General features: G+C 42.8%; 1 protein-coding gene across 1 annotated transcript in view; it reads right to left on the reverse strand.

Moving 5' to 3' along the window:
* Positions 1-22877, reverse strand: part of wnt2bb (wingless-type MMTV integration site family, member 2Bb) — a 103269-nt gene extending 80392 nt beyond the window's left edge. Inside the window, exons 1-2 of the mRNA XM_073030583.1 lie at positions 22765-22877; positions 13250-13395 (exon numbers count right to left, since the gene is read on the reverse strand). The gene's annotated coding sequence lies outside the window, so the exon portion shown is untranslated. The remainder of the gene's footprint in view (positions 1-13249; positions 13396-22764) is intronic.
* Between the last annotated feature and the right edge of the window lie 1024 nt (positions 22878-23901).

The raw sequence follows: 23901 nt of genomic DNA on the forward strand, positions 1-23901 counted from the left end.
TCTAATGCATTTGAAAAGTGATGTTTTCCAGACTTGAGTCATGACAACAACAATTTTTTTGGCTGTTTCCTGTCACTCCAGTGTTTCACTGGGCCATGAGAGGAAGCAGATAGTGGAAACTGAGCAACAAACTACCTGCAGGAAAAACTCAGCGGGTCGAGCAGCATCCGTGGGTGGAAAGGAATTGTCAACATTTCGGGTCAAAGCTCAGCATCTAGACTGATAATCCAGTATTTGTTCTAAAACGTCAATGATTCTTTCCAACCCACAGATGCAGCTGAGGCTCAGGAAACATCCTCTCTACATCCACTCCATCAGGCCTTTCACCATTCGATAGGTTTCAATGAGGTCACCCCTCTTTCTTCTGAATTCTAGTGAATACAGGCCCAGAGCCCAGAGCCATCAAATGTTCTTTGTGTGACACATCACATGAATCCTGGAATCATTTTTGTGAACCTCCTTTGAACCCTCTGCAGTTTTTGCACATCCTTTCTAAGATAAGGGCCCAAATCTGCTCACAATACCCTAAGAGAGGCCTCACCAAAGCTTTATAAGGTCTCAACATTACATTGTTGCTTTTATATTCTAGTCCTCTTGAAATGAATGCTAACATTGCATTTGCCTTCCTCACCGCAGACTCAACCTGCAAATTAACCTTTATGGAACCCTGCACAAGGATTCTCAAGTCCCTTTATACCTCAGTTTTTTGTATTTTCTTTCCATTTAGAAGATAGTCAGCCCTTTCATTTCTTCTACCAAAGTGCAACATTGTATTCAATCTGCTATTTCTTTGCAGATTCTCCTAATCTGCCTTCTTGCCACCTCCCTACTTCCTCAAAACAACCTGCCCTCCACCAGTCTTCATGATGTCTGCAAAGTCATCAATTCCATCACTCAATCATTGACAATAACGTAAAAAGAATCGGTCCCAACACAGACTCCTGTGGAACGCCACTAGTCACTGGCAGTCAGTCAGAAAAAGCTCCCTTTATTCCCTCTCTTTGTCTCCTGCCAAACAGACACTGATTTATCCAGGCTAGAATATCTCCTGTAATACCATAGCACATAGTTTGTTAAGCAGCCTCATGTGTGGCACCTTGACAGGGGCCTTCTGAAAATCCAAGTATATAACATCTCCCAATTCTCCTTTGTCTATCCTGCTTGTTATTTCTTCAACGAATTCCAACAGATTTCTCAGGCAAAATTTTCCCGTAAGGAAACCATGCTGACTGCAGCTTATTTTATCATGTCCCTCCAAGTACTCTGAGACCTCATCCTTAAAAATTGACTCCAACATCTTCCCAACCACTGAGGTCAGACTCACTGGCCTATAGTTTCCTTTCTTCTGCCTGTCTTCCTTCTTGAAGAGTGGAGTGACATTTGCAATTTTCCCATTTTTCAGAACCATTCCAGAATCTAGTGATTCTTGAAGGATCATTACTAATTCCTCCACAATCTCTTCAGCCACCTCTTTCAGAACTCTGGTGTGTACATCATCTGGACCAGGTGACTTATCTACCTTCAGACCTTTCAGTTTCCCAAGAACCTTCACTCTAGTTATGGTAACTTCACACACTTCATGCTCTTTCACACCTCGAACTTACACCATACTGCTAGTATCTCCCACAGTGAAGACTGATGCAAAATACTTATTCAGTTTGTCTGCCATTTCCTTGTCCCCCATTACTACCTCTCCAGCATCGTTTTCCAGTGGTCTGATATCTACTCTTGCTTTACTTTTACACTTTATGTATCTGAAGATACTTTTGGTATCCTCTTTAATATTATTGGCTAGCTTATTTTCATATTGATTTTTACCTTCTTAATGACTTTTTTAGTTGCCTTATGTTGGTTTTTAAGAGCTTCCCAAACTTCTAATTTCCCACTAATTTTTGCTCTATTATATGCCCTCTCTTTGGGTTTTATGTTGGCTTTGACTTCTCTTGTTAGCAATGGTTGTGTCATCTTTCCTTTAGAACACTTCTTCCTCATTGTGATATATATATCCTGTGCCTTCTGAATAGCTCTCAGAAAGTTCAGCCATTGCTACTCTGCCGTCATCCCTGCCAGTGTTCTTTTCCAATCAGTTCTGGCCAACTTCTTTCTCATGCCTTTGTAATGCACCTTACTCCACTGTAATATGAATACATTTATTTTCAAAGATGTTGTCTGACTTGATGAGTTCTTCCACCATGTTGTGTGTGTTTCTTTGGAGCTCCAGCATCTGCAGACTTTCTTGTGTTTATTGTAGATTAATGTGGTGTCTGCAACACAGATGGACTGGGAAGCCAACCTGAAATATAAATTATTAAGGCCCTTCACTGAGGATCTCAACTCTCCACTTCTTTTCACCCCTAGCATCAAACCTCACTACTGGCCCCCGCATCCAGCTGCATCTCAGGTCTCAATTGCCCCCTTCTAACCCCACAATTGCCACCAGTCTATTTCCTGTCTGATCTCAACCACATCATTCAAACTTCTGGACTGGTCTCCTCTCAACAATCATGTAGACTGCTGGTCTGATCATCCTCCTACCTTTTGCATTCCCCAATATGCCTTGAACAGATGTTTTTCCTAACCTAAACTGAAAAGGGTAGGTGCTGGTTTTGTGCGTAACTTCCAACAATGGCTGTTGGCACCCACTTGGCCCACTGTATACAAAGGACAAGGGATCTCAAGCCTAAGTGAGCAGCCTAATGCTGTGCCAAAGGCAATACAGACCTCCTCCGACACAGCATTAAGTTATACTCAGATCCCTCAAGAGGATTCTATTGATTCCTAAAAGACAATGCCAGCCGTTGTATGACACTGACATCTAGAGGAACAAATAGAGAGATATAATTATCTTCTACCACTTGACTGCTAATAATCTGAATGTTGAAATTGTTGCAGATTGCAAGGACCTTGGAAGCACAAAATACCTCAGTTTCTCAAAAACATGGCTGAACACACATCCAATGCACTGCCTATGAAATTACAGTGTGTTTTGTTGAATCCATTAAGTAGACATTGTCCTTGATGTAAGCTTCAGGCAGGAGAGTCAAACAGTATAAAAGTACAATAAAACTGGATGTTATACTTTCTTTTTTTTCACTGCCATAATGACAAAGAAACCTTGCAAATTTTAAGATATTCCTTGACATTGGGATGTCCTGGAGTGTTTCACAGCCGAAGATGCACTCTCGGATTTGTAATCACCGTTGTGATATAGAGCAGGAGTTCTTTAGCAATTCAATGGATTCCCAAGCTAAAGTAGCTGTTTTATCATAGTAGCAAGGATAAGATCTTGCCAGTAAATCACAACAGCCCAAGGCAGTATTATAAGGAACCAAGCCAGGTAAGGAGATAACAGGACAGGGTGACTAAAAGCTTGTATAAGGGTGTGTTTAATGGATAGGGCTTAAAGAAGAAGAGCTGGTTGGGTGGGGAAATGGTCTTAAAGTGGAGTTTCCGGAGCCAAAATGGCTGTAACTCAGTTGTGGGTGAAGGAAGTACAGGACACCCGGGACGGTGTATGAGTCAAGCTCTCGAAGGCAAAGAATATAATTTCTTTTCAGAAAGAACTCAGTGGGTGGCATGGCGGCGCAGCAGTTCGCTAAATTGCGTTACAGTGCCAGCTCTGAGCTCAGGTTCGATTCCTGCTGCTGCCCGTAAGGGGTTTGTACCAGCTGCCCTGGTTTCCTCCCACATTCCAAAGACGTACAGTTAGTGTTAATGAGGTGTGGGCGTGCTATGCTGGCACCAGAATCATGGTGACACTTGGGGGCTGCCCAGCACAATCCTCGCTGATTTGATTTGACCCAACCGACGCATTTCACTCTATGTTTTGATGTACTTGCAACAAATAAAGCTAATCTTAAAAAAAGCTATGGCGTGGACAATACCTCACTAAGTTTTCATTTCTATTTTTGCACTACTTATTTAATTCAACTATTATTTATATATATATTTATACACACACACTTACTGTAATTCACAGTTTTTTCTATTATCATGAATTGCATTGAACTGCTGCTGCAGAGACACCAAATTTCATGACATATGCCTGTAATATTAAACCTGATTCTGATTCTAACATCCTTATTTGTAACATTTTATGAAATTGACGCCACGTTCTGACCATCTGAGAAGGAAAGCCAAAGAGGGGAATGAATGATGCATAGAATTGCTGAGCTATTTAATGCTATGGACATACTTAGCTGATTGACGTATACGGACAATCTAGGCACTGAAAACAATGTCAAGCTTTCATCAAATAACTGATAGATTATGTGCAGGAGTGGGCGCAGCCAAAGCAGACAGCTGCTGCTGAGTTAGTCTTATGAGATCTCGAGCTTAGAATACAAATAAAGGGACGCAGTTATTCCCTGGCTGGTCAAGTCTGCTGGGAATAGAACCGTAACAAAACCTGTTTTAGGATTGTTCAATCTAACCGCAGTGTATTCTTCCAGACACCAGGGGGTGGAATACTAGGAATATTTCTGTATAATTAGCAACTTACCCTGAAGATCATTAATCTCTGTTTATGACTAATGTAACCCACCAGCCTTGGCTACAGCTAACAGATTTCTCAAGCTGGCAGCTGTGGCTCAGTGGGTTGCATTCACACCTCTGAGATCAGCATGCGACTTCTAGGCTAACACTCCCTGGATGTAGACAGGGTGATGAGCTGTTGGACTGATGTCTTTTATATGAGCTATTAAATTGATTTGCTGCCTACTGTCTCAGGTGGACCCTTAAAAATCCCATTGCAATAACTTAAAGAAGAGCACGCTAGCCAATATTTATTCAGCCAATACTGCTAAAGATCAGATTACCTGATCACCACTTTCCGTGGGAGTTTGCTGTGACCAGATTGACTGATTTTCTGGTGATAGTGATAGTGGTATTAACTGCTTTGTAAAGGCAGCTCATGAAAGGCACTATAACAATTTAAGTTTCTGAAACAGAAGTGACTCAAAGATAATGTGTTTTAAGAATTAAAGATATTAGTAAGCGCACAAACATTGCTTTACAGTATGTCTGTGTATGTTCAAAATTCAAAGTAAATTTATTATCAAAGTATGTATATATCACCATATACTATCCAGAGATTCATTTTCTTACAAAGAAAGACAGTAGAATTAGCAAAAAACTGCACAGAAAGACTAACAACCAATGTGTAAAATAAGACAAACTGTGCAATTACAAAAAGAAGCAAATAAATAAATAGATATATACATAGAAAGATAGAGATAGAGAGAGAGTGATAAATAAATAGGAAGACAGATGAACAAACAAATAAATGTATAAATAATACTGAGAACATAGGTTGCAAGGTCCTTGAAAGTCCAAAGGTTGTGGAAACAGTTCAGGGTTGAGCTGAGTGAAGTCATTCATGTGGTTCAGGAGCCTGGTGGTTGTAGGTTAATAACTGTTACTGGAGCTGCTGCTGTGGGACCTTGGGCTCCTGCACTTCCTTCCCAATGGTGGCAGTGAGAAGGAAGCGTGGTCTGGATGGTGAAGGTCCTTGATGATGGATGCTGCTTTCTTGTGGCAGCATTCCTTGAAGATCTGCTCAATGCTGGGGAGGACCTTTTACTGTGAAGGACTGGGCTATATCCACTACTTTTTATAGGCTTTTCCGATCATGGGCATTGGTGTTTCCATATCTAACTGAAGAAAAGAGCCAGGAACCATAGATTCGATGTACCTAAATAAAATAATATTTCACCGGTCATCAGATTTATGGGTTGCACATAAGTCTCCAATGATCTGATAAATGATACCACTCTAGTCCTTCCAGATGTAAGTATGGTTCAACTCAGTGAGGCAGGGCTTTGAAATCAGTAAACCCACACCAGGAGAAAACTTTAGAGATTTCCTCTTGTTGGGGGAAGAAAATTTACTTAGTGTATTCCATCCACCAGAGGTGGTGTTAATCTGAGGTTTGTACAACCTTGTAAGAAAATATAAATTCTGAAGGTTTAATGGGGAACCATTCAGTTTACGGCAGCTTCATTCTAGAACCAAGGTCACCCAAATGTCAGTAGTCTAGCATGAAGGTGGCACTTTTATTTGCCCATGCTGAGAGGTCAAACCATAGTTGACTTATTTACTGAACAATATTAGAGATGAACCTTCTATTTAATGCCCACAAGGTCAACCTGAACCTGCCACACCACGTGTCCTCCAAAATAAGGGTTCATAGTGAGAGCCTGGAAAATCAAGCTGCTGTCCCAATCTGGAGAACTGAATCACCTTTTAAAGAAAGTCAGCACTTCTTTAAAGTGGAAGAAGAGAAGGGTATCTGATGTTCAAGCCTTCAAACCAAGCATTAACTTCAAGGTCTCTGGATAGCAGGGGCCTGCACTCCTATATGCTCTGAAACTTGGTAATGGAATAATGCCACCGATGTAGCCTCTGCAAAACTCTCCAAATTTACAGGAAAAAGAAATGAATCAATGTCAGCATCCTCTCCCGGGCCTGCATCCCCAACACTGAGGCTCTAGTTAATCAGCTCAGGTGGGCAGGATATAATATTCCACACAATTTATTTATTAGTGTGTTTATCTATCTATCTATCTATCTATCTATCTATCTATCTATCTATCTATCTATCTATCTATCTATCTATCTATCCATCTATTGATTTATTGTAATTAATAGTGATTTTTTGCAATATGATTTATGATTTATTTGATTTATTTGCTGCCGCAAAACATCAAATTTCATGGCACATGTCAGTAATAATAAACCTGTTACTGCTGATTCTTCTTGCTTACCCAACAGCAGGCATTCTATTCTGAGCTTTGTCATGAGAGGAAATTGCCCCGTGAGCAGGGATGACGATTCAACAAGATGAGGAGAGAATCCTTGAAGAAGTGCCTCATCCCCAGTGACTCCTGAGAATGCCCGGGCCATTGCAACACAAGCTGGAGCCTCAGCACCTGGGCTGCGATTGAGAAACCTGGACGCATGCATCACAAACTCACAGTGGCTGCATAAATGGCGGAAGGAGCACACCGCATCTGCCACCACTTGTCTTTCTGTGGACATGCTGGCAGCTCCAAGTCACTTGGAACGCACAAAATGGGAGGGAAGTAAATCATCCTTAACTGGATGGGACTGCCTAAGAAGATAAGAACGAAAAGAATCAAAGGCACTATTTGAAGAAAAGCCTGGGGACTGCTCCCTGATGCACTCAACCAATACCTCAAAGAGATAATTTGACCACTTACATTTGACTTTTTGTAGGGGTTTGCAGGGTCTGAATTGGCTGCTGTACATCCTACTTTACAATCAGAATACTTCACTGACAGGAAAGGATTCCACATAAATGTTTCTACTTCCTGTTCTATTTATAGATGACTAGTTATTACATACTATCTAGATATAGTAAGTTAAATGATGTACAGTTAGGATTTCTTTTGGACCTACTGCTGCTGGAACATTGTAAACTGGAGTTTAACACAAAGTAATGGTAATTTGGTGCATTCCAATGGAATTTTGGTTGTGCACCAAAGCAACACTGAAATTTGCTGCCTGCAAATGCAAATAAAAGATTTTTATATATATGCAAAGAATAATTTTGCTTCAAAATCCTTTATTTTATATCTTTGAGATATTATTAATACATTTTCTTAAAATCTTTGTGGTTTTTTTTCAGTTTTTACCATCATCTTATATGTTCCCATCTTGATTCTGTGAGATCTTTGAAATGTTAATTAAAAATTGTAATTTTAGCTCTCTGGCTTAAAGGCTGAATATTCTTCAATGTGATTGGTTGTCCAACCAGTCTGATGACAGTATTCTTGCTGGAATGCTGACAACTTGACACTAACTGATGTAAAAGAAATCCGTGCTGTGGATTAGCTAAATCTTCTGTGACAGCTTCATTTGAAGTCTAAAAAAAATGAGCATCTTCATTTCCCCATTGACTGCATACTCCAAGCCATTATCGGTTTGGTCAATCTTGAAGATAGCTTTTCACACCTACTGAATGATTCTCTCCTTTATTAAGCTTTTCCCAATCTATATGTTCAAATTTCTTTGCATTTGAAAAATCTTAATAGGATAGTTACATTGGCTCTTCTCTAAGGATGAAGTCCAGTTTTTATCCACTTCCTCAATGGTGGTGAAGGCAAGTACTAACAGAGTAAAGTATTATCTTTACTTTATAATTCAAAGCCTTTAAAACCTGGGAATTTAAAAAATTTCAATGTATTTTGATCTATTATACATGATTATAATTAACTATTTAATTATCTAGCTATCATTCTATTTCCCCATCTGTCATTGTAATTCTCCAACTAAATATTGATCAATTTATCCTTTCACCTTTCAATGCAATGATCAATTTCCATACTGTATCTGTTTACTAACTATCTGGCTATCTATTAATCTGTTTATCAATCTGATAGTTACTAATGATGTTTTTTTTAAATTTTTCAACTACCCTGTTAACTGCTTCTGATTTATTCTTTCCCTTCCTGTCTGAAAAGAAATATTTATCCTATGTCAGCACAGCACTTTTCCAGTATGATACCATTCTCCCAATCTCAGCATCACTCTCTCCCAGTCTCAGTGTCTCTTTCCCAGACTCAGTGCTCTCTCTCACTCTTGGTGTTACATCATTCTCCAGTGGTCATTCATCACTCTCCTGGTGTCAGCGTCACTCGTAGTTTCAGTGTTAATCTCTCTCAGTGTCACAGCATTCTACCGTGCTGTGCCATCACTCTCTATTACCACGATACCACTCTCTCCCAATGTTGGAGCCACTCTCTCTTCACTCAGTTTCAGTGCCAATATCAATCAGTGAGTATATTTATTGTCAGCGTCCTGCTCCAACTTTCCTTGTTTAGCTTCACCCCACACACACTGACACGCACATCAACGGACAGAAATAAGGGGAACAGACTGGAGAGTGAGGGGTATATTTCTAGAAACAGACAGGGACACTCTGGAGCATCGGAAGGATGATAGTGAGGGTAGGAAAGAAAATGGCAGTAAAGGTGGATGATAGATAGAGGGACGCGAAGAAATAGAGAGACATAGTGGGTGAGAAAGACAACAAGAGAACGGTGGAGGGAGGGTGAAATCAGGTAAAGAGGATTTCAATATCATTTGGAAATAGTAAACACACACAAAGGCCTAAAATGGTAGACTTTAGAGAGCCATACAACATGGCAAACAGGCCCTTCAGCCCAACCTCTCCATACTGACCAAGATGTTTGAACTAATCCATTTGTCTGCGTTTGGTCCATATCATTCTAGATCTTTTCATTTCATGTACCTGTTGAAAGGTTACTTTAAGCATCAAAATTGTACCCACACTAGACCTTCCTCTGACAGCTCATTCCATTTACCCCATGTGGAAGTGTTGTCTGTCAGGTCCCTTTTAAATCTTCCCCCTCTTGCTTTAAACCTATGCCCACTACATACCGTGGTCTGTACCTATTGGCTCTGTGGTGAAAAAGGCACAACAGCGCCTCTTTCACCTCAGACAATTGAAGAAGTTTGGTATGGTTCCCCCCCCCATTTCTATGAACTTTCTATAGGGGCACGACTGAGAGCATCCTGACTGGCTGCATCACTGCCTGGTATGGGAACTGTACTTCCCTCATTTGCAGGACTCTGCAGAGAGTGGTGCGGACAGCCCAGCACATCTGTAGATGTGAATTTCCCACTATTCAGGACATTTACAAAGACAGGTGTGTTAAAAGGGCCCATAGGATCATTGGAGACCCAAGTCACCCCAACCACAAACTGTTCCAGCTGCTACCGTCTGGGAAACGATACCACAGCATAAAAGCCAGGACCAACAGGCTCCAGGACAGCTTCTTCCACCAGGCCATCAGACTGATTAATTCATGTTATTATATGTTATATAGACTGTCTTGTTGAACATACTATTTATTATAAATCACTATAAATTGCATATTATTATAAATTACAAGAAATTGCACATTACACATTTAGACTGATGGCATAACGTAAAGATTTTCACTCCTCATCTATATGAACGGTGTAAGTAATGAATTCAATTCGATTCAATTCAACTCTAGTTTTAGAATCCTCTGCCCTGGGAAAAAACTGTGACCATCCACCTTATGTTTGCCTCTGTGACCGAGTGCTCTAGAGGTACAGGAGCATCAGGGCTCGGAGAGCCAGACTGGGTAACAGCTTCTTCCCTCAGGCTGTGAGACTAATGAATACCCTGCCACCACCGCGGCCTCATCACTAGGACAGTGAGCTGTGTACCGTTCAGTGTTTATCTGTGTTGTGCACTACATGCGCTTTGAATTATATTTTAATAACTTATTTGTGGTAATATTTAGTTTTATGTGCTGTTCGTGTGTACGTTTTGTACTGCACTGTGGTCCATAAGACCATAAGATACAGGAGTTGTTTTTATAGAGTTTTTTTTGCTTATTTTAAGTTAATTATTCAATAGACATATAAATATACACATACTTACTGTAATTCAGTTTTGTCTCTATATTTATTTATTATTGTACTGCTGCCATAAAGTTAACAAATTTCACAACATATGCTGGTGATATTAAACCTGATTCTGATTCTGATTCGGCCCATCGAGTCTGCTCCACCATTTCATCATGGCTGATCCATTTCCCTCTCAACCCCAATCTCCTGCCTTCTCCCCATAACCCTTTATGCCCTGACTAATCAGGAATCAATCAACCTCTGCACTAAATATACCTTGGACTCCACAGCTACCCACGGCAACAAATTCCACAGATTCTCCATTCTCTGGCTAAAGAAATTCCTCTTCAGCTCCGTTCCAAATGGACGTCCCTCTATTCTGAGGCTGTGCCCTCTGGTCCTAGACTACTCCACCATAGGAAACATCTAGAGGAACTTTGTTTCATTTGATTGTGTGTGTGTGTGTATGTATAGATATATAATCAGATGACAGTAAGCTTGAACTTGAAACATATGCTAGTGGGTAGGGCAGCTGACCACTCCAGTTGCCTCTCATATGCAGATGTGGTGGAATTTGGCTGGGTGAGCTGATGAGAATGATGTGAGACAGGGCTACAGGGAAACTTAGTGGGGAAAAGAATTGCTCTGTGATGCACCATCAATAACTCTCTGAGACGTGAAGACGAGATATCGGCTTTTATTGACTGAAAGAAAGAACAAGCAGTGGTTGACCACCATACTACATCCTGGAGACTGAGGGCCGGGCTCAGACCTCAATCGCCTTTATACCGGGGTCTGTGGGAGGGGCCACAGGAGCAGTCAGCAGGGGGCGTGTCCAGACAGGTATATGTAGTTCACCACAGTCTGTGAGCTCTGAAGCCAGCCTTGGCTTCTTTCTCTGTCCTAAAGAAATATGGGATGTTGCAAAGTGAGTTGAAGGGGAGGGTTGCTTTATTTTTGATTTGGCCGAGAACCCACTCAGGTCCCAGCTGGTACAATTCAACCTGCACCTCATAAAGGGCATTGACTTACTAACCTCATTGTTGGATGGGAATCAGCTTCTCCGTTCCGTACAGGACTGCGATCAGCTGTTGGACTGTACAGGGCAATTGGAACGTTGCAAATAGCCTGAAGTCCAAACGCCTCCCACTGCTGGTAATATAATCCCATTCACAGCTTTCCCTGGCTCAGAGGGAAGGAAATAGAAATAGGCCACAAATCTGATCTGGGCTAAACCCAGTCCGGGGATGGCCATGGACTATTGTTAATGTAATACTGGACAGAACTTGAGAGAGAACTTGGTGGGGGGTGGGGGGGGGGGGGGGGTGGTGGTGACGGACAGGGTGAGAATTGCAACCAGTCAGAGAGCTTGATTGACAGTGTGAATGGTGGAGCCCCGGACAGTATTGAAGAACAGAGAGACCTCGGGATACAGCTGCATTTTATCCATGCGCCAGAGGATGCATCCTATCTGAATGCATTACAGCTTGGGATGGGAACTGCTCTGCATGTGACTGCACAAAACTGCAGCGTTGTGGACTCAGCTCAGCATGTCACAGAAAGCAACCTCCCCTCCACGGACTCTGTCTACACTTATGCTGCCTTCGTTAAGCAGTCAGCGTAATCAAAGACACACACACACACACACACACACACACACACACGCACACACACACGCACACATGCACGCACGTACACACACGCACACACGCGCACACACGCACACACACGCACGCGCACGCACACGCACACACGCGCACACACACACACGGCAGGTCAGGCAGCATCTATGGAAAAGAACAAACAGTCAATGTTCGGGGCCCTTCTTCAGGACTGAGAAGGAAGGGGGAAGATGTCAGATTAAAAAAGGTGGGGGGGGGGCAAAGGGGAAAGAGGCTAGCTGGAAGGTGGTAGGTGAAGCCAGGGCGTGGGAAAGGTGAAGAGCTGGAGAAGAAGGTATGTGATAGGAGAGGAGGGTGGACCACAGGAGAAAGGGAAGGAGGAGGGGACCCAGCAGGAAGTAGTAGGTGAGAAGAAGTAGTAGGTTGGAGTGGGAAATAGACGGGGGGGGGGGGGGGCGGATTCTGAATATTCTTCCTCCTCCTCCCCCCCACTAGGCAAAGATACAAGAGCCTGAAAGCATGTACCACCAAGCTCAAGAACAGCTTCTACCACACTGTTCTAAGATGATTGAATGTTTCCCTAGTACAATAAGATGGACACTTTCTCTTATAATCTACCCCGTTATGATCTTGCACCATACTGTCTACCTGCACTGCACTTTCCCGATACCGTAGCCCTCTACTCTTTTGTTGATTATCTTGTACTACTTCGATATGGGTGGCAGGACAGAGATACGTCTCTACCAAAGGAGGTGTAAGGTGCTCCTTCCCTCCACCAGCCTGTGGGTCACCCTTGGGCAAGGTGTATTACCTGCTTAGCCCCCCGATCAGGGTCACGTGAAGCCAAGGGAGCGGGTGGTGGATGGTCGTAGGAGCAGCTGGTGCAGATCACAAGTCCTGGTTATGTGACCACTGACGCCAGGCAGACAATCTCTGAAGAGTACTGATAATGGCTGGGGTCACTGGTCTTGTAAAGACACTGGCCAGAAGAAGGCATGGCAAGTCACTTCTGTAGAAAAAATTGCCAAGGACAATCATGGTCAAAGACCATGATCACCCATGTCATTTGACACGGCACATAATGTTGATGATGTCAATGTAATGAATCGATCTGTATTGATGGCATGCCAGTCCGGGTTTTCACTGAACTTTGTTACATGCAACAATAATTAACAGATTTGATAATTTACCGATTTTCATACTTTACTGAAAGTGGAGGCAAGGCGATGAAGTACGCTGGCCTTAATCAGTCAGAATCCTGAGAACGTGAGCTGGGACGTCATGCTGCAATTCATTGGTAACTGCACAATAGCTCAGGTCACCCTGCTATAGGAAGGATGTCAGTTATCTGGAATGAGAGCAGAAAAAATTCACAGGGATGTTACCACGACTGGAGGGCTTGAACCTTTAGGAGGGGCTGAAAGACAGAGAGATTTTTCTATAGAGCTGAGGAAGCTGAGGGGTGAGAGGTATATAAAATCATGAGGGGTATAGATAAGGTGGATTACCTCAGTCATTCTCTCAGGGAAGGGGAATATAAAACTAAAGGATATGTATTGAGGTGAGAGGGAAAGATTTAAAAGGGAACTTTTTCACACAGAGGACAGTGGAACCGGCTGTCAGACGACTCTGAAGAGGACGATGCAACTCTTCTTCTTCTTAAACCCATCACACCTACTGGGGCATACGGCTGCTGACAGTATGATGCACCATCAATAACTCACTCTGAGACGTAGGAAGCGAGGTATCGGCTTTTATTGACTGGAAGAATGAACAACACTACATCCTGGGGAATGAGGCTGGGCAACAGGCCTCAGTCGCCTTTATACAGGGGTCTGTGGGAGGAGCCACAGGAGCAGTCCGGACAGGTATATGTAGTTCACCACACAGTAGCTCACCCAGAGACCCCTGTCCTGCGACAGTTTTTCAAGTAGCCCCCGGGGTGTAGTCTACTTTCTCATCTTCTAAGCCGAGATCCTTCCACTCATGTGAATGAGGTATTTGGTGCCTGTGTTGGCATGTCTGTACCTCTGTTTTTTTTTACCCCTTTTAAGGGATGATGCTGCTAGTCCCATGCCCAACCCTCCTCCATTTCCAGCTGGACTTGGGACCTTCCATGGTGGATGTTACGGGTACAATTACAGTGCATAAAAGACATCTAAGACAGAAAATGTTAGGAGGGGTGTGAACCAAACCCAGGCAAATGGAACTAGCTCAGCAAGGCACCTTGGTGTGCATGGATGAGGAACCAAAAGGCCTGTTTTCTATGCTGGTACTAGCAGTGGACAGGCAGGGTAAGACAGAGTGGGAGAAAGTTACACTGGCTGAGAATCCATCAACAATTTGATACAAAATTCTCATTCTTATTTTCAAATCCTGTGCTTGAGTGCTGAGCTCCTCCAGCATTTTTTGTGGTTTACTCTGGATTTCTATCATCTGCAGAATCTCCTGTGTTTCATATCCGTCAGTGGCTCTGCCTTCCAAGTTTATATATCTCCATCTTTCAAGGTCTCAGAACTTGTCCATTTGGACTTACCATATCCACTTGGTCCCACCATTATCAGCTGTGTCTTTGACAACATTATGGTCTGGAATTCCCTCCCTAAACCACTCCCACCTCCACTGTTGGTCCTCAGAATCATCTTTTTGCCAAGTTTAGGATCACTTATTCAGATTCAGATTCAGTTTATTGTCATTTATAAACCACAAATACAATGCAGTTAAAAAATGAGACAACTTTCTCCGGAATGATATCACGAAAAAGCACAAAACAGACCACACAAGAAAAACCACATAACGTTTGGTAATCCCCAATCCAGAGTCCGGAGAGGCTGCTGTGTATTGATATCACGCTACCGTCTTAGCACATTCCCCGGAAAGGAACTACAAACCCATCAGACAAACCTAAAGCTATAAGACATATACAAAACCACATAGTTACATATAGTTATCGTTAACATATAGTTTCAACAGTGCAGACAATACCATAATTGATAAAAGACTAACTGACAAAGACCACATAATTATAACACATAGTTTCAACAGTGCAAAGCAATACCGTAATCTGATAAAGAGCAGTCCATGGCACGGTTTAAAAGAAAGTCTCAAAGTCCTGACAGCCCATCATCTCACGCAGACGGTAGAAGGAAGAAAAACTCTTCCTGCCATGAACCTCCAGCGCCACAGCTTGCCGATACAGCACTCTGGGAGCTCCGACCACAGCCAACTCCGAATCCGTCCGAAAACTTCGAGCCTCCGACCAGCCCTCCGACACCGAGCACCATCTCTGCCGGACGCTTCGACCCCGGCACCGGCCGCCAAGCAACAGGCAAAGCCGAGGATTCGGGGCCTTCCTCCCAGAGATTTCTCCGATTGTACAGTAGCAGCAGCAGCAAAACAGGCATTTCAAAGGTTTCACCAGATGTTCCTCCGTGCTTCACACGTCCGTCTCCATCAAATCAGGATTGTACATGGCCCCTACTTACAGATAACAGATATTCATTCCTGGAGTGGCCGCTGTGCGCTGCGTCGCACCGCCATCTTAGTACCTTCAAGCGGACCTGTGCATCAGACTTAATTCTGATCCTGTGGAGCACCATGGCTAATGCTGAAGGAGTTATATAAGCAGGTTATTTTTGTACACCATGCACAGAGGGAAATGTTAACATTATTTAAGTATCTGTAACACGAGGAGTTTTGGATAATGACATTGATGGATCCGGATAAATTAGGATTTAAACAATCAGACTAATTCTAATTCAAAGTATTTTCCAGATCTGATTTAAACTGAAAGCGTATAATCATGGAATGCCCCAGTGAAGGGTTTTGGTCCAAAAGGCTGACTGTTTATTCCCTTCCATACATGATGTATGAATTGCACAGTTCCTCCGGCATTGTGTGTGTGTTGCTAATAATGGAATTCATCCTTGTGAAGAACTCTTGTTTTCTAGCAGGATAGAAAAATCAAAATAAAACAAAATTGTGCATCTTCAGTGAAAGTCGTCACCCTGACACAGTGATGTCAAGAAAATAACCTCTCTCTCAATGCTGCAAGAACCAAGGAGCTGGTTGACGACTACAGGAGGAACAGAGACCAGCTCACCCCTACTGACGTCAATAGATCTGGGGTTGAGAGGGTGAACGACTTTCTACAAGGGTACAATTGAGAGCATCCTGACTGGCTGCATCACTGCCTGGTATGGGAACTGTACCTCCCTCAATCACAGGACTCTGCAGAGAGGGGTGCGGACAGCCCAGAGCATCTGTAGATGAGAACTTCCCATGATTCAGGATATTTACAGAAACAGGTGTGTAAAAAGGGCCTGAAGGATCATTGGGGACCCGAGTCACCCCAGCCACAAACTGTTCCAGCTGCTACCATGCGGGAAATGGTACTGCAGCATAAAACCAGGACCAACAGGCTCCAGGACAGCTTCACCCACCAGGCCATCGGACTGCTTAACTCATGCTGATACAATTGTGGATGATCCAAGATGGCGGCGCGACGCAGCTTCCAGCGGCCACTCCGGAGCTGATTATCTGTTATTTGTGAAGTGGGGTGCCATTCGCAATCATAATCAATTGAAAATGGACGTGGGAGCATGGAGGAACATCGGGAAATCTCCAGGAAGACCTTCTTCGTTGCTGCTGCTGCTGTGAGGACTGGGACTCTGCTGGGAAGAACAGGCCCCCAGTCTTCGGGATCGCGTTGCCGGTGGCCATTGGCGGGGCCGTCTTAATACGCTCGGCAGAGGACGGTGCTCGGAGAAGCTGTGCCGGAGGGGATGGTCGTCGGCTCGGAGGTTCAACAGACTTGGAGTCCACTGCGGACAGGTCGCTGTTGGTGTGTGCGGCGTCTGCAGGGTTGGTTTTGACGGAGCTTTCATTGTGTGCTGCATCTGTGAGGCTGAGTTGGACAGCACCGTGGAAGTTCATAGCGGGGGTATTCCCTTCTGCCGCTGGCGTGGGATGGCGAGTCTGTCAGGACCCTGGGGACCTGTGGAAACTGTGTGGTGATTTCTTTTGAACTTACAGTCCTTTAACATCTTTGGACTATTTTTACTGTGCCCATGGTCTGTTTTTTTTTTTATCAATTATGCTATTGTTTGCACTGTTGTAACTATGTGGTTTTGTGCAGGTCTTGTAGCTTTAGTTTTTGGTCTTATTTTTGTCTGATGGATTTGGAGCTCCTTTCTGGGGAACGCGCTAAGACGGTAGCGCGATATTAATACGCAGCAGCCTCTCCGGACTCTGGATTGGGGATTGCCAAATGTTATGTGGATTTTCTGGTGTAGTCTGTTTTGTCATGTGCTTTTGTGATATCATTCTGGGGGAATGTTGTCTCATTTTTTAACTGCATTGCATTTGTGGTTTCTAAATGACAATAAACTGAATCTGAATCTGAATTGTATTGCTATGCTATATTGACTGTTCTGTTGTACATACTATTTATTACAAATTACTATAAATTGCACATTGCACTTTCGGATGGAGATGTTACATAAAGATTTTTACTCCTCATGTATGTGAAGGATATAAGAAATAAAGTCAATTAAATTCAATTCAATTCATGTCTTCAATCCAATTTTAGACCCAATTATGAAATCGCCTTCTTTGATATCAAACAATTGTTCCTTCCCTACTGTGTCAAGCATCAACATGATACAAACAGCAGCTTGCTCACAGATGTCAACAGATAAAGTTAGCTAATAAGAACTTCTTGCTCAACATCTTGGCTTGTAAGTGGCACATTCCTGACTTAGCACAGTGTTTATAGTTTATACATTAGAACTGTTTGAGCTGCTGGAAGCTTATAGTGACCCATCTTTACCCAGTTTTAGTCAAGATTCAACAAAATGTTTATGTTAATCTAAGCCTGGCAAACTTTCAGTGTATTTAGTCAAAGAATTTGTAGCAGAATAACCATTTTTTTGGTTTGCTGGAGGAACCAGATTAACTCTACAAATCCAAAATTCAACAGGAACTTCAAAATGTGGGAACAAGTCCTTGTCAGACATTGAAAACCTTAAGCTTTATAATGAGGCTTCCTGAAGCCAATGAACAGAGGCTGAAGGGATGATTAGAAACTTCTAGAAGACAGGTGAACATTGAAAGATCAGGGGACTTGAGGTGTGTGTATTTCCATAGGCTGCCACAGACCCATATAGTCAAGACAATCTAGGACAGGAAGAGAGGGGAAGAGGAAGGAAGGAAGGGGTGTAGGAAGAAAGGATGGAGGCAGGGAAAGAGATAGAGTGAAAGAAAGGAATGATGGGAAGAAGGGAAGGAGAGAGCGAAGGAAAAAAGATGAGGAAGTGGAGAGAAGAGGAAAGAAGGAAGGAAGGAAAGAGGAAGGGAGCAAAGAAGAAATTTCTTGTGATGTTATTCATAACCTTAGTGTATCCCTGTGATTTCAGTACAATTAAGTACCTTTGAAATGTCACTATGGTAACTTAGGAAGTGCAATTTGCACATATCAATGTACTGTAAACAGTAAAGTGAATAACCAGATAACCTGCATTTGTTAATGTCAATTGAGGGAATAGGTTTGTTTACCCTTGGCAACAGGGAGAACTTGCCTGCTGTCCTTGAAACTGAGCTAAGCGAGTTTCAGTATCTCATCCAAAAGATGGCACATGCCACAGTGAGGCCCTGAATTCTGATGCCAATGTACGGTATGCTAATGTCCATGTAGACAATGCCTATCATTCTGTCCTGGCCAATATTGTTGGTCGCCGCCACAAAAACTCATTGACATTTGTGACATATGATCTCCCACAAGAAAAACCATGCTGACCATCTTGAATCAGTCATTGCTTTTCCAAATGCAAATAAGTTCTATTTCCAAATGGAAATAAATAGACTAGATAACTACAATACACCTTTTACTGGCATTCCAAAGAAACTGGTTGACCAATTTCAGCTAACTTAAAACACCGCTGCTGGATTTTTAACTAGAACCAGGATGAGGGAGCATATCACCCCCACCCTGGCTACTCTACATTGGCTTCCTGTATCTTTTAGAATTGATTTTAAAGTTGTTTTGCTTGTTTTTAAAGCCCTTACTGGAACCAGAGTACATCACGTAATAGCTTTCATTTTATAATCCTGTTCGAGCTCTCAGATCTTCATCCTCCAGTCTTTTAAACTTAAACATCGTCCATCAAAAGATAATTGGCAGGTCAGCTTTTCTGAACTACATTCCCGAACTGTGGAATTCAATACCTAAAACTATAAGGGATGCAGACTTAGTTGACCCTCTTAAACAGCAGCACAAAACCTTTTTATTTAACCTTGCTTTTAACTAACATCTTTAATAATCATGTTAATTTTACTTTTTATTTTATAATACTTTTATCTTTAATTTACTTTCATATTTATACTTCATCCCATTGTAAAGCACTTTGAACTGTATCATCCGTACGGAAAGTGCTCTATAAATAAGATATTATTATTAATATCTGTGAGTATCCTGGGATCCAGGCATACATTAAAACTCTTGCTCCTGAGCAGAACTTCAGCTGTTACCTTATCTGTATTTTAAGTAGAAGAAATGCAACACCTTAGGCAAATGGCTGAGCCTCAAATCCATTGTTACTCCACTCCCTGAATGTTCTAGGTTGATCTACAGCTGTTTAGCTTGGGGCAGGATGGTACATAGCAGACATGAAAGGCTTCCTTTCCATTCAGGTTAAACTGAAGCACGATTTGTCAGCTCATTTAAAAAGGAACTTTACAGGTCCCCTTGTTAACATTCCTTCCTCGTTCACCACCTCTGAGGTTCTCGTTATTCCTTAATTTTTAGAAATTTGCCCTGTACAAATCAGCTGTCATGTTTCCTACAATGCAACAGTGAAAATATGCCTAAATTATTTTACTAAGTGTGAAGAAATTTGAAATACAAAAACATCAATTGGATGTCACCATCAAAGCTACTTTCTCCAAAGGTTTGTGCAGTGACAGCAGTATCAGCTTGGGATTGATAGCGCTGTTGCTTCTCTTCAGATTCCTTCAGATGTGTGGACTTCTTGCCTGGTCTAATAGAGAACATTGAGGACTCTGAGAAGAGTGTGAGACAAAGCTGCAGAGGTCTAAGAGAGGGATTATCAACCAATGCAGGGAGGTCGTGTTAGAAGTGGATACTTAGTCCAGCACTGGAGAACTCTGGTCATCATCACAGGAAAAACCCTCCCACCATTGAGCATATTTACAAGGAGCGCTGCTACAAGAAAGCAGCATCCATCATCAAGGTCCCCCACCATCCAGGCCATGCTCTCTTCCTGCTGCTGCCATTGGGAATGAGGTGAGAGTGTGTTAAGTCCCACAGCACTAGCTTCAGGAACAGTTATTACCAATCAACCATCAGGATCCTGAACCAGCGTGGATAACTTCACTCACGCCAACTCTGAACTGATTCCACAACCTATGGACTCACCTTCAAGAACTCTCCAACTCAAGCTCTCAATATTATTTATCTGTTTGTTTATCTGGCTGTCTGTTAGTTTATTTATTTGTTTACTTCTTTCTTTATTTGCATAGTCTTCTTTTGGTTGTTTGTCAGTCTTTCTGTGCTCATTGATTCTATTGTACCTCTTTGTTCTACTGTGACTATCTGCAATAAAATGACTCCCAGGGAAGCATATGGTGACATACACACACTTTGATAGTAAATTCACTTGCAACTTTGAACTTCCTTTGGAAACAGATAGACTGAGGGGAAATATAATTGAGGTGTATAAAATTATAACTGACTTTGACAAGGTGAACCAGAAAGACCTAATCCAATTAGCAGAAAGGTTAGAAATAGCTGGAAGGACTAAAGAAGAGTTATAGATTTTTTTTAAACTACTGTATGAGTAGATGGGGGTCTGGAACTCACTGGCTGAACAGAAGTTGCAGGCAGAAACCCTCACCGTGTTTAAAAATATATCTGACTAAGCACTTGAAGTCCCATAACTCACCCACCCATGGAGCAGAAGCAGGGAAGTCCAATCAATCTAAAGAGCTCTTTTGTTGGCACGGACACCAGAGGCCATTTGGATTCCTTTCCACGTTGTAAATTTCCATATATGTTTCTCATATTAAAGTAAAATTGGATGCATCAGATGTGCAAAACAACAAAGCTTTCTTTTCTAAGCAGAAAATTAATTTAGCAACCAGAATAATAGTGCCTTGACTTCAAGTTTTTAAATAATGTTCACACAAGGTAAAACAACGTGGTTTTTCTGAATTAAATGGAGTGAGTGAGAGGAGGCGATACCGCTGGGAGGCATGATAATAACACTGAGACTGTGCATAGAAAATAATATTAATAAATTGATGAAAACACTCTTAAACTAGATAACAACATTAAACTCCAGCAGAAGATAGAATAGTACACCTGCTCGTTAATGCAAATATCTAAACAGCCAATCACGTGGCAGCAACTCAATACATAAAAGCATGCAGACATGGTCAAGAGGTTCAGGCCAAACACCAGAATGGGGTAGAAACGTGATCTAAGTGAGTTTACTGTGCCAGCTGAACCAGTTTGAGTATCTCAGAAACTGCTGATCTCCTGAGATTTTCACATATAATAGTCTCCAGATCTTACGGAGAATGATATGAGAAAAAAAAATGTTGTGAGAGAGGTCAGAGGAGAATGGTCTGCCTGGTTCAATCAGACGGGAAGGTAGCAGTAACTCAGATAACTATATGTTAGAACAGTGGTGTGCAGAAGAGCATCTCTGAATGCACAACATGTTGAACCTTGAAGTGGATGGGCTGCAGCAACAGCAGACCATGGTCATACGCTCAGTGGCCACTGTATTAGGTACCGGAGACACCTAATAAAGTGGCCACTGAGTGAATGTGTTCAGTTTGGTGAAAACACAGCTGAAAACTCTGCAGTAGCATAGCCTCGGAGCTCAGAAGAGATTCTGGAGCTCTGTTTTGGTATTGGTCTTGGATGCGCCAGCTGATACAGAGATTGGGATATTATAACGGCTGTACTTTCCTTGTCGGAGTTGTGAGTGCAGCTCCCTCTCCTTACTTCAAAGGAACAGGGTGGAGGTGAGGGAAGGTTGGTGGGGGCTAGCATCAGTCTGAGCCCGTGAAGAGGCTCTGCATGCCGGTGGCCTGCACCCCTATCCTGCCATCGCACTGACCTTCACCTTGGGCCTCTGCCGCTTCAGGTACTCACCGTGCTTCCGGCACCAGCTTGGCGTCCGCACAGGGTTGACGTGTCATCACCCAGCCGGGGGGGAGGAGCTGCCCCGCAACACATGACTGGACTGATTCACGCTAATCGTCACAAATCCGCGAGCATTAATCATAAACACAACTGAAGGGCCAGAGACAATGCCACGCCATAAAAATAACTCCAGTCCCATCGGCTGAAAGTAATTGGATTCCTGTTTGTGCTATTATTCCACATACCCACCTACTCAATCCCATCACTGGGTCCCAACAATAGCTCCTACCAGCTTAGTTTGTGGTGAGTGTGATGATAAAGGATAACAAAAAAAACAACTGCTGGCCTGAAAACTAACCCAACTGTTGAACCCTTCCCGAGAACAAAGCTTGCAGTCCAGCCCCCAGCTATTCATTATGTCTGTCACCAGAGGCCTATGAGCACATTGTATAGTTACAGTAGGCACTACCGACTCCCTGGGAAGCTGCTGGCAACTGGATTATGGATATCCATGTAATACCAATTTGAAACACAATGATGGCTTACGGGTTGACAGATTCCGACAGGAGTCAAGCAGCCAGGCATTTCAGCAGAAGTATGGCAGAGTTCAAAAGCTCTCACAACGTCCAGATGTCCAGCGGTCGGTCGCCAGGAAGTGGTGTCCCGTCGATTGCAAAATGCCATGCATTGCTGGGTACTCATTCTTGCAAAAGCAAGCTGGCCGTGAGTTCCATGAAATCGCTGCATTTGCACATTAATTGCCCATTAATCTCGTCGGTCTGGTATTCAGCAGCACGACACTTCAAAGAGGAGATTGTTCCTGCAATGCCACTTAATCCATCTGCCCAGGAAAGGGAGAGTTTGAAATAGTTTCAAGGTAAATTGTTTCAGCAAGTTTAAAAACTTTAAACTACTAATAAATTTAACTTTTCCTATCATTTTACCTCCGTGCCTTAACCAAACCTTAGACCATAGAACAGAACATTGCAAACTATGATATAGAACAGGCCCTTAGGCCCACAATTGCCCTTCATGTGTCTTCTCCCTTTCCCTCTTTTTATTCCTCTTTCTGCCTCTAACTCCTCTTTACCCTTTGCTTTGTTTGGAATCCTTAAACCTCATTTATTCAAGAAATGGACAAACCGTTCTGTCATTGGGCTGCACGTGCCCTGTTGTCTTCCCTGAGCTGTTTACTGTTCACATCACCAGTGGCAAACACAATACAACAGCACTTCGAGCTGGAGGGCGAAGGGTTCTGGGGGGCCATACACTTTCACTCTTCCTGAAAACTCTGTAAAAAAAGACTTCCCTGCAATCACATTGGAAAATGGAGTTCTTCCCTAATCATCGTCAACCAGTTTGTCTCTGAACCAGGAAAGGTGTAATGCTGGAGAGTGTTAGGATACGTAGCTTCATGGATAAGAGGGTTATGGAGGACTATGGTCCGGGTGCAGTTTGATGGGACTAGGTAGAATAATAGTTCGGCACAGACTAGATGGGATGACGGGGCTGTTTCTGCGCTGTAATGTTCTGTGACACTATGACATGCCCAATCTGACCTGCTGGTCATATTCCAACACCCCCACCCCGGTCTACATTTCAACACTCCTGCATTCTTTTGCCCGTCCCTCTCACTCTCTAACAGGTCCCATTCAGACATTGATCAAATAACGTCGCTTCCAA

The sequence above is a fragment of the Hemitrygon akajei genome, chromosome 27, assembly GCF_048418815.1.
Source record: "Hemitrygon akajei chromosome 27, sHemAka1.3, whole genome shotgun sequence".
NCBI lineage: Eukaryota > Metazoa > Chordata > Chondrichthyes > Myliobatiformes > Dasyatidae > Hemitrygon > Hemitrygon akajei.